We start from the raw sequence: 10,687 nt of genomic DNA on the forward strand, positions 1-10,687 counted from the left end.
CAAAGAGTCTGGAATTAATTTTAGTTAAGTTATTTATTTATTTTTTAAGTTTGTTTTACTTTATTTTATTTGGGGCCTGGATAAGACTCCTTTTGGGAGTCTATTAAAGACACTTATTTCAGCCAGTGGAATGGTTGCTGTTATCGAAGGCATTAGAAGCTGGGAGCACTCCTGTTTCAACCCCTTTACCAGCTTCATTGTCACTGTAAGAACTAACCAAATCAACCCTGGGTCTCCTTTAAGGTCATGCAGAGCAGTGCCATTGAGGCAACGTGTGGGCCCGATCAAGTTTTGTTTGTTTTGTTTTAACTGTGTATTTATTTTAGAGTCATGTCTTTCTGTGTATTTCTGTGGAGAATGTCAGTAGAAATTTAGGAGATAGAATTTGAGGTCTGCAGTCTAGAATTTCATACCTAACCAAAAAAAATTTTTTTTTCTAATTCAAGTGATTAAAAAAATAATAAAATAACCACACATTTTACTGTGGTTTTTAGAACCTCTGGTTTGTATGGCTGTGGAAAATATGTTGGCATAAACAGCATTGTAATATTTTTAAAGTGCAAGTATGTGTGGGATAAAATTGGGTTTATATGCAAAGTAAGAATATAGATTAAAATAGTGTATGTATTTTCAGTTAACTGGTTGAAAGCCACTAATTGCTTCTCACACACATACACACACACAACGCACACAAATCCCTTCCCCTTCAAGAGAAAAACAAAAACAGTACCTGTGCAAAATCTCAAAATTGGTGTTGGTGACTTTTCAGCTTAAACGTTTTCAGACCTGGTTAAGTCATGGTTGGTTTATCTTTACCTCTGTATCAAAAGGGCTTAAAGTGGTAACCAGTCTTAATATGTATGTATAATCATTTTGTTCATCTGAAGCTTTTTATTCCTAATAAAAATGGAGTTTGCATAGTGATTTAGATTTAAAAAAAGATATCATCCCTTCATATTTAACTTACCCTATCCCCTCTATCTCTCTGTCTCTCTGTCTCTCTCTCTATCTCTCTCTGTCTATGTCTCTCTCCATATATATATATTTTCCAACTACCCTAATACTAACGGAGGTTTTATGAGTTACAAATATCATCTCTCCTTGCATCAATGTAAACAGTTCAACTTTAATAAGTCCATTATGATTTCTCTTTCCTGTTTACCTTTGAGTGCTTCACTTGAGTCTTGTATTTCAAAGTCAAATTTTCTATTCAGTTCTGGTGTTTTCATCAAGAATACTTAAAAGTTCTCTATTTCAATGAGTATCCACCTTTTTCCCCTGAAACATTATGCTCATTTTTGCTGGGTAGGTAATACTTGGTTTTAATCCTAGCTCCTTCGTCCTCTAGAATATCATATTCCAAGCCCTTTAATCCCTTAATTTAGAAGCTACTAAATCTTGTGTTAGCCTGCTTGTGTTTCCAAAATGCTTGAATTGTTTCCTTCTGGTTGCTTGCAATATTTTCTCCCTGGCCTGGGAATGGTTGAATTTGGTTACAGTATTTCTAGGAGTTTTCCTTTTGGGATCTCTTTGAAGAGTTGATTGGTGGATTCTTTCAATTTCTGTTTTCCCTTATGGTTGTAAAATATCAGGGCAGATTTTCTTGATAATTTCTTGAAAGATGCTTTTTAGGCTCTGTTTTGATCATGGTTTTCAGGTAGTCCAATAATTTTTAAATTATCTTTCCTGGATCTATTTTCCAGGTCAGTGGTTTTTTCAATGAGATATTTCATATTGTCTTCTATTTCTTCATTCTTTTGGTTTTATTTGATAATTCCTTTATTTCTCATAAAGTCATTAGCTTCCATTTGCTTCTTTCTAATTTTTAAGAAATTATTTTCCTGGAAGATGGTGGCTGGAAAGAAGAGACTTGCATGAGCTCCCCACCACATCCCTCCAAAAACCTATAAAAATGGCTCTGAACAAATTCTAGAACTGCCGAACCCACAAAATAGCAGAGGGAAGCAGGGATCCAGCCCAGGACAGCCTGGAAGGTCGCTGGATGAGGTCTATTGCACACGGAGTGGAGGGGAGAGGAGCTCAGCGTGGGAGGCAGCAGGACCAGCCAGACCAGGAGCTGGGCAGAACAGGCCCTAGCACCCTGAATCAGTTAGCTGTGGCAGTTACCAAACTTCTCAACCCACAAACACCAAAGACAACAGAGAAAGTTAGTGGGAAAAGCTGCAGGGGACAGAGTTCGCAGTTCGGCCACTGCCCCTGGGGCAGCGGGGGAGGTGCAGGTACAGAACTACAGCTGCAGTTACTTCTGGCCCCAGGCCCACGTGGTGGGTGGAATTAAGTGGCAGATCAGAGCAGGAGTGCATAGTCTGCTGAAGATTTGCATCAGGTCCAGGTTGGTTGTTCTTGAGGAAGGAGGAGTGCTGGGGTGGCAGAGCTGGCTATAAAGAAAGATCTCTGAAATCAACAGCGCATCCCCTCAAGCTTGGAACAAAGTACACTTTGCTCTACAAGCAGTCATACACCTCTGAAAAACTCAAGGGTCATGTAAGTTGGTTGGGAACTGTATCAGGAGGGCAGAGTTTATAATCTCAAAGAGGATCATAAACATGTCTGAAAGGTTCGGAATCGCCGGATAGAAGAAACTCTCAAAGTAGAAGGCAGAAGAATCAAAACATTTATTTAGGCTCCACAGTAACCAACCCATGAACCAGAAGCCCCATTTTGATATGTTGATCAAAATCTTCCAGGCCCAATAAGTACGCCTTGAAAGAGTAACCAGGAGGCTGCAGAGAAACATGATTGCGTAAAGCAAAATCATGCTTCCCCCTCGATGGTAATAAGATTACCCACTGGCCTGAAGTCTTTGTTCAGCTTCCTCCCGTAGATCAGCTCTGCTACTGGCAGCTCCTGCCTCAGCTGTGTCTGTGGCTGAAACTGACGTAACTGTCGTAACTGCCTCTGTAACTGCCTCTGGCTCCAACTGTCGCTGTAACTGTCGCTGTAATGGCCTGAAGTCTTTGTTCAGCTTTCTCCCGTAGGTTAGCTCTGCTACTGGCAGCTCCTGCTTCAGCTGTGTCTGTCGCTGTGGCTGTAACTGACGTAACTGTCGTAACTGCCTCTGTAACTGTCGTTGTAACTGTCGCTGGCTCCAACCGGAAAAGGAAGAGAGAGTCTTCAAGCTGTCCTCTCCCCTCTTATAGGGTTTTTGACATCATCAAGCTCCGCCCGAATGACCAGGGCCGATTGGTTCCTGAGTTGGCCCCTCCCCCTAGCATAGACATTAACACCTCCCCTCAGCCAGCCCCATGACTCATCACACAGGAAGTTGTCTGCTTCCCGGCATGCTCCCCGGGCCTCCTGCCCCGGAAGAGCAAGCCACAGTGTCCAGAGGCTCAATGAGGCAAGCTGAGCCATTCAAAGAAAACAAAAGCCATTATGGCTACAGGAACATGGCCAGGCAGCGAAAACGCACCTAGATTCAGTCTCAGACTTTGGAATCTTTCTTTGGTGACAAAGAAGACCAAAACATACAGCCAGAAGAAGTCAACAAAGTGCAAGAGCCTATGCCAAAAGCCTCCAAGAAAAACATGAACTGGTCTCAGGCCATGGAAGAGCTCAAAAAGGAGTTGGAAAAGCAAGTTAGAGAAGTAGAGGAAAAATTGGGACAAGAAAAGAGAAGGATGCAAGAAAACCATGAAAAACAAGTCAGTGACTTGCTAAAGGAGGCCCCCCAAAATACTGAAAATATATTGAAGAAAACAACACTTTAAAAAATAGACTAACTCAAATAGCAAAAGAGCTCCAAAAAGAACAACGAGGAGAAGAATGCCTTGAAAGGCAGAATTAGCCAAATGGAAAAGGAGGTCCAAAAGACCACTAAAGAAAATACTACCTTAAAAATTGGATTGGAGCAAGTGGAAGCTAGTAACTTGATGAGAAATCAAGATATTATAAAACAGAACCAAAGTAATGAAAAAATGGAAGACAATGTCAAATAAATTAAAAAAAAAAGAAATTATTTTCCTCAGCGACCTTTTGTGCCTCCTTTTCCATTTGGCCAATTTTGCTTTTTTTTTGTTAATTTAATTTATTTAATATATTTAGTTTTCAGCATTGATTTTAACAAGAGTTTGAATTACAAATTTTCTCCCCATTTCTACGCTCCCCCCCACTCCAAGATGGCGTATATTCTGGTTGCCCTGTTCCCCAGTCAGCCCTCTGTTCTGTCACCGCACTCCCCTCCCATCCCCTTTTCCCTTCCTTTCTTGTAGGGCAAGATAAATTTCTATGCCCCATTGCCTGTGTATCTTATTTTTTAGTTGCATGCAAAAACTTTCTTTTTTTTTTGTTGTTTTTGAACATCTGTTTTTAAAGCTTTGAGTTCCAAATTCTCTCCCTTCTTCCCTTCCCACCCACCCTCCCTAAGAAGTCAAGCAATTCAACATAGGCCCCATGCATATTATTATGTATAACCCTTCAACAATACTCATGTTGTGAAAGACTATATTTTGCTCCTTCCTAACCTATCCCCCTTTACTGAATTTTCTCCCATGACACTGTCCCTTTTTGAAAGTGTTTGTTTTTGATTACCTCCTCCCCCATCTGCCCTCCCTTCTGTCATCCCCCTTTAATTATCTTCTTCCTCCTTCTTTCCTGTTGGGTAAGATACCCAATTGAGTATGTATGGTATTCCCTCCTTAGATCAAATATGATGAGAGCAAGATTCACTCATTTCCCCTCATCTGCCTTCTCTTCTCTTCCTACAGAACTGCTTTTTCTTGACACTTTTATGTGAGATAATTTACCCCATTCTATCTCTCTCTTTCTCCCTCTCTCAATATATTCCTCTCTCATCCCTTAATTTGATTTTATTTCGTTTAGATATCATCCCTTCATCTTCAACTCACCCTGTGCCCTCTCTCTTTCTCTCTCACTCTCTCTATACACATACATATTTACACACAAACACCCACATATATACATACATATACATATACATACATATACACATATATATGTATATATATGTGTGTGTATATATATATATATATATATATATATGCATATTCCCTTCAGCTACCCTAATACTGAGGTCTCATGAATAATATACATCATCTTTCCATGTAGGAATGTAAAGAAAACAGTAAGTCCCTTATGATTTCTCTTTCCTGTTTACCGTTTCATGCTTCTCTTGATTCTTGTGTTTGAAAGTCAAATTTTCTATTCAGCTCTGGTCTTTTCACTGAGAAAGCTTGAAAGTCCTCTATTTTATTGAAAATCCATATTTTGCCTTGGAGCATGATACTGAGTTTTGCTGGGTAGGTGATTCTTAGTTTTAATCCTAGTTCCATTGACCTCCGGAAATCATATTCCAAGCCCTTCGATCTCTTAACATAGAAGGTGCTAGATCTTGGTTATTCTGATTGTGTTTCCACAATACTCAAATTCTTTCTTTCTGGCTGCTTGCAGTATTTTCTCCTTGATCTGGGAGCTCTGGAATTTGGTGACAATATTCCTAGGAGATTTCTTTTTGGGATCTTTTTGAGGAGGTGATCGATGGATTCTTTCAATTTCTATTTTGCCCTGTGGCTCTAGAATGTCAGGGCAGTTCTCCTTGATAATTTCTTGAAAGATGATATCTAGGCTCTTTTTTTGATCATGGCTTTCAGGTAGTCCAATAATTTTAGATTATCTCTCCTGCATGTATTCTCCAGGTCACTAGTTTTTCCAATAAGATATTTCACATTGTCTTCCACTTTTTCATTCCTTTGGTTCTGTTTTATAATATCTTAATCTCTCATAAAGTCACTAGCTTCCACTTGCTCCAATCTAATTTTCAAGGTGATATTTTCTTCAGTGGTCTTTTGGACCTCCTTTTCCATTTGGCTAATTCTGCCTTTCAAAACATTCTTTTCCTCATCGGCTTTTTGGAGCTCTTTTGCCTTTTGTGTTAGTCTATTTGTTAAGGTGTTGTTTTCTTCAGTATATTTTTCAGTATTTTTTTGAGTCTCCCTTAGCAAGTCATTGACTTGTTTTTCATGGTTTTCTGGCATCCTTCTCATTTCTCTTCCCAATTTTTCCTCTACTTCTCTAAGTTGCTTTTCCAAATCCTTTTCGAGCTTTTCCATGGTTTGAGACCAGTTCATGTTTTTCTTGGAGGCTTTTATTTTAGGCTTTTTGACTTTGTTGACTTCTTCTGGCTGTATGTTTTGGTCTTCTTTGTCACCAATGTAAGATTCCAAAGTGTGAGACTGAATCTGGGTGAATTTTTGCTGCCTCGCCATGTTCCCAGCTAACTTACCTGACCCTTGAGTTTTTCCTTGGGGTATGACTGCTTGTAGAGTAAAGAGTACTATGTTCCAAGCTTGAGGGAATGCACCAGCTCTGCCACACCAGCACTCCTCCTTCCCCAAGAACCCCCAACCCAGACTAGACTTCGATCCTCAGCAGGCTCTTCACTCCTGCTCTGATCTGCCACTAAATTCCTCCCGCCAGGTGGGCCTGGGGCCAGAAGCAACTGCAGCTGCAGTTCTGTAGCTTCCCACCTCCTCTGACCCTGGGGTGGTGGCCAAATGGCAAACTCCTTCTTACACTCTGTTCCCAGAAGCTTTTCCCACTGACTTTTTCTGTTGTCTTTGGTGTTTGTGGGTTGAGAAGTTTGGTAACTGCTGCAGCTCACTGATTCAGGGCTCTAGGGCCCGCTCCGCCCGGCTCCTGGTCTGGTTGGTCTGCATGGCCCATGCTGGGCTGTGCTCTGCTCCACTCCCCTCCCAGCTCTGTGCACTATAGACCTCACCCAGCAGCCTTCCAGGCTGTCCTGGGCTGGAGCCCTGCTTCCCTCTGCTATTTTGTGGGTTCTGCTGTTCTAGAATTGGTTCAGAGCCATTTTTTATAGATTTTTGGAGGGACATGGTGGGGAGCTCACACTAGTTCCTGCTTTCCAGCTGCCTTCTTGGCTCCGCCACTGCCAATTTTGCTTTTTAAGGTACTTTTCTTTTCATTGTCTTTTTGGACCTCTTTTGCCATTTGAGTTAGTCTATTTTTTAAGGTGTCATTTTCTTCAGTAATTTTTTTGAGTCTCCTTTAGCAAGCTGTTGATTCATTTTTCATGATTTTCTTGCATCACCCTCACATCTCTTCCCAATTTTTACTCTACTTCTCTTACTTGATTTTCAAAATCCTTTTTGAGCTCTTCCATGGAGTCTGACCAATTCATATTTTTCTTGGAAGATTTGGATGTAGGAGCTTTGACTTTGTTGTCTTCTGGTTTTATGTTTTGATCTTCTTTGTCACCAAAGTATGATTCTATTGTCTGACATTTTCACACTGTTTGCTCATTTTCCCAGCCAATTCCTTGACTTTTGAGCTCTTTGTTAAGGTAGAACTCTGTTTCCTGTGTATGTGGGGGGTGTGTACTGTCCCAAGATTCTGGGGTTTTGTGCTGCTGTTTTTCAGAGATACCTCTAGAGACCTGTAAATTTTCATTTCTTACAAGTTGGTATGATCTTCTGATCTATGCTCATCTGTGAGTGATCTCAAGCACTCTTTTCTGCCTTGGAATTGTGACGAGGGTTCCTTCTCCACTTCCAGCACAAGCTCCACCACACCAGCAATCCTCCTCACCCTGGGACCACCACCCAGGAAGGCGAACCAGATTGAGGCATGGGCAAAGCAAGAGAATCCTGCCTCAGCGCCAGCAAAGATATCCCTGCAATCACCCTCTCATCAGCTGCTTTATCTCCCCACCATCTGTGGACTGAGATGTCTGGAAGCAGCCACTGCCACTGTTGACACTACTGGTGTCACGTCCCCAGGGCCTGAGGCCACACCATGCTTCTCTCTCCTCCAGGTCCAACAGATCTTTCCTACTGATATTCTAAGTTGTCTTTGGTGTTTGTGGGTTTAGGAGTCTGGAAACTCCCACAGCTGCCAGTGATTCAGTCCCCTGAGGCCTGCTCTGGGTTTGCTAAGTCCTGGTCTATTCTGGTGGTGTCTGGACTGCATACTGGACTGTGCTCCTCTCTCAGACTGGTGCAACGACCTTTCCTGTTGATCTTCCAGGTTTTCTTGGGCTGGAAATTTGTTTCACTCTATTATTTTGTGGTTTCTGCTGCTCTATAATTAATCATTTTTATAGGTATTGGGTTTGGAGAGAGCTCAAGTAAGTCCCTGCTTGTACTGCACTGTCTTGGCTCTACCTCTCAAAATTTCCAATAGACAATTCATGATGCAAGGTTGAAGCTTAGGGCAGAGCTAGATATATAGACATGGGAATAACATGCATTTACACGATAGTTAAATGAATGGGACCTAATAAGGTTGAGATAGAATATAAGAGGGGAAGGAACCTACTAGTCCTACTAAAGAACCTTGAGTACATTAATTTTAGGGGGCACAATGTTCATGAGGAACTTCCAAAAGAGATTGTGAAGGATCAGTGAAAAAGATGGGTATTTAACCATGAGATAGAAGTGTCACAAAAACCCAGAGAGTAAAGTAGAAGTTATCAGCAGTGTGAAAATGCAACAGATAACTCAAGAAGGATTAGGATTGAGATAAGACCATCAGGTTTGGTGATTAAGAAATCCCAATAAGTTTGGAGAGAGTGGTTTTAGTTGATTTATGAGGTAAGAAGCCAGATCGTAAAGGATTTAGGAATGGATGAGAGAAGTCTGAATCTATTATACTTGCTACCTTTCCCTAACATCTGGGCACCAACTGAATCCAGCAGCTTACATATCTTTTCTCTTTGCATAGTATATTGTCAAAAAATCCACAACCTTCTCTCAAAGTTGGTAGTCCCTGAAGTCCATTATAGAACTCACACTATCATGAAGTTCTTATCTGCCATTATATAGGATATTCATCTTCTACCAGTCTACTGCTCTATGGAGCACTCCCCCACACTAGTTTGAATACTCCTTTTCATTACCCTAGTTTTAATCTTTGCATTTGCCAACCCTAGGGGAATTCACCAAAAAGTAATTTGAAATAATATCATAAACTTTAAAATTATTTATTTGTATTTTTCATTTTTGTACTAAGGAAAGAGTGTAATTAAGTGTATTAACTAACTCTCAGGGGAATTTGTGGAATATACATATGTGAGTGTATATGTATACATACATACATTTTGTGTTTTATATATATATATATGTATATGATATATACACACACATACATAGATGTATGTATATATTTACAGAGACTCGATCTCTGTCTACATGTATATTATACATATGTACATACACACATACATACATACATACATACATACATACATACATACAAACATATACATATATAAATACACACACTTTGGAAAGTGGAAAATTGTCCATCAAAAACTCAATGGTAGGAATAGTGACTAGTGGACACTGGTGGACTGCCAGTAGGTCCAGAAGGTACTTAAAAAAGAGTAAGGAGTAAAAATTAGAAGTAAGATAGAGTCCTGGTATGGGATGTGATTTCACAGACTGCAGGGAATGGAGCTGGCCCTGGTGATTCCCATGCTCCAAGTGGGCCAGCTCCCCATGGAATAGCATTGGTGCTTGAGGAGGAGTAGAATATGACCCTGAAGATGGATATGGCATATATCCTTAAGAACTCCTTAAAAGAAGAGACTATCTTTTTGGTTTATATACAAAAACTTTTCAATTTAACATAATCAAAATTATTCATTTTGCATTTTGTAATGCTCTCTATCTCTTGTTGTGTCATAAATTCTTTGCTTTCCCATAAATCTGATAGCTAAACTATTCCTTGCTCTCTCAAATTGCTTATAGTATCAACTTTTATTCCTAAATCATGAATGCATTTTGACTTTATTTTGGTATATGGTGTAAGATATGGGCCTGTGCCCAGTTTCTGCCCTACCATTTTCCAATTTTTCCAGCAGTTATTGTGAAATAGTGAATTCTTAGTCCAGAAGCTGGCCTCTTTGGGTTTATCAAAGAGTAGATTGCTGTAGTTGTTGACTTCTCCATCTTGTGTACCTATCCTATTCCACTGATCCACACCTCTGTTTCTTAGCCAGTACCAAGTAGTTTAGATGACTGCTGCTTTATAGTACAGGCTAATATCTGGTATGGCTAGGCCACCTTCCCTAGTATTTCCTTTCATTAACTCCCTCAATATTCTGGACATTTTGTTCTTCCTGATGAATTTTGTCATTATTTTAACCAGCTTTGTAAAATAAATTTTTGCTAGTTTGATTGGTATGGCCCTGATTAAGTAAATTAATTTAGGTAAAATTGTCATTTTTATTATATTATCTTGACCTAACCACAAGCAACTGATGTTTTCCCTTTATTTAGATCTGACTTTATTTGTGTGAAAAGTGTTTCGTAATTATGTTCATATAGGCCCTGGGTTTGTCTTGGCAGGTAGACTCCCAAGTATTTTACAGTGTCTACAATAACTTTAAATGGAATTTCTTTTTAAATCTCTTGCTGTTGGGCTTTGTTAGTAATGTACAGGAATGCCAAGGATTTATGTGGGTTTACTTTATATCTTGCAACTTTGCTAAAGTTGTTAATTATTTCAAGTAGTTTTTTATTTGATTCTCTAGGATTCTCTAAGTAAATCATCATATCTTCTGCAAAAAGTGATAATTTAGTTTCTTCTTCACCTATTCTAATTCCTTCAATTTCTTTTTCTTCTCTTATTGCTACAGCTAACATTTCTAGTACCAAATTGAATAATAGGGATAATAATGGACATCCTT

The sequence above is a fragment of the Trichosurus vulpecula genome, chromosome 3 (assembly GCF_011100635.1).
Source record: "Trichosurus vulpecula isolate mTriVul1 chromosome 3, mTriVul1.pri, whole genome shotgun sequence".
NCBI lineage: Eukaryota > Metazoa > Chordata > Mammalia > Diprotodontia > Phalangeridae > Trichosurus > Trichosurus vulpecula.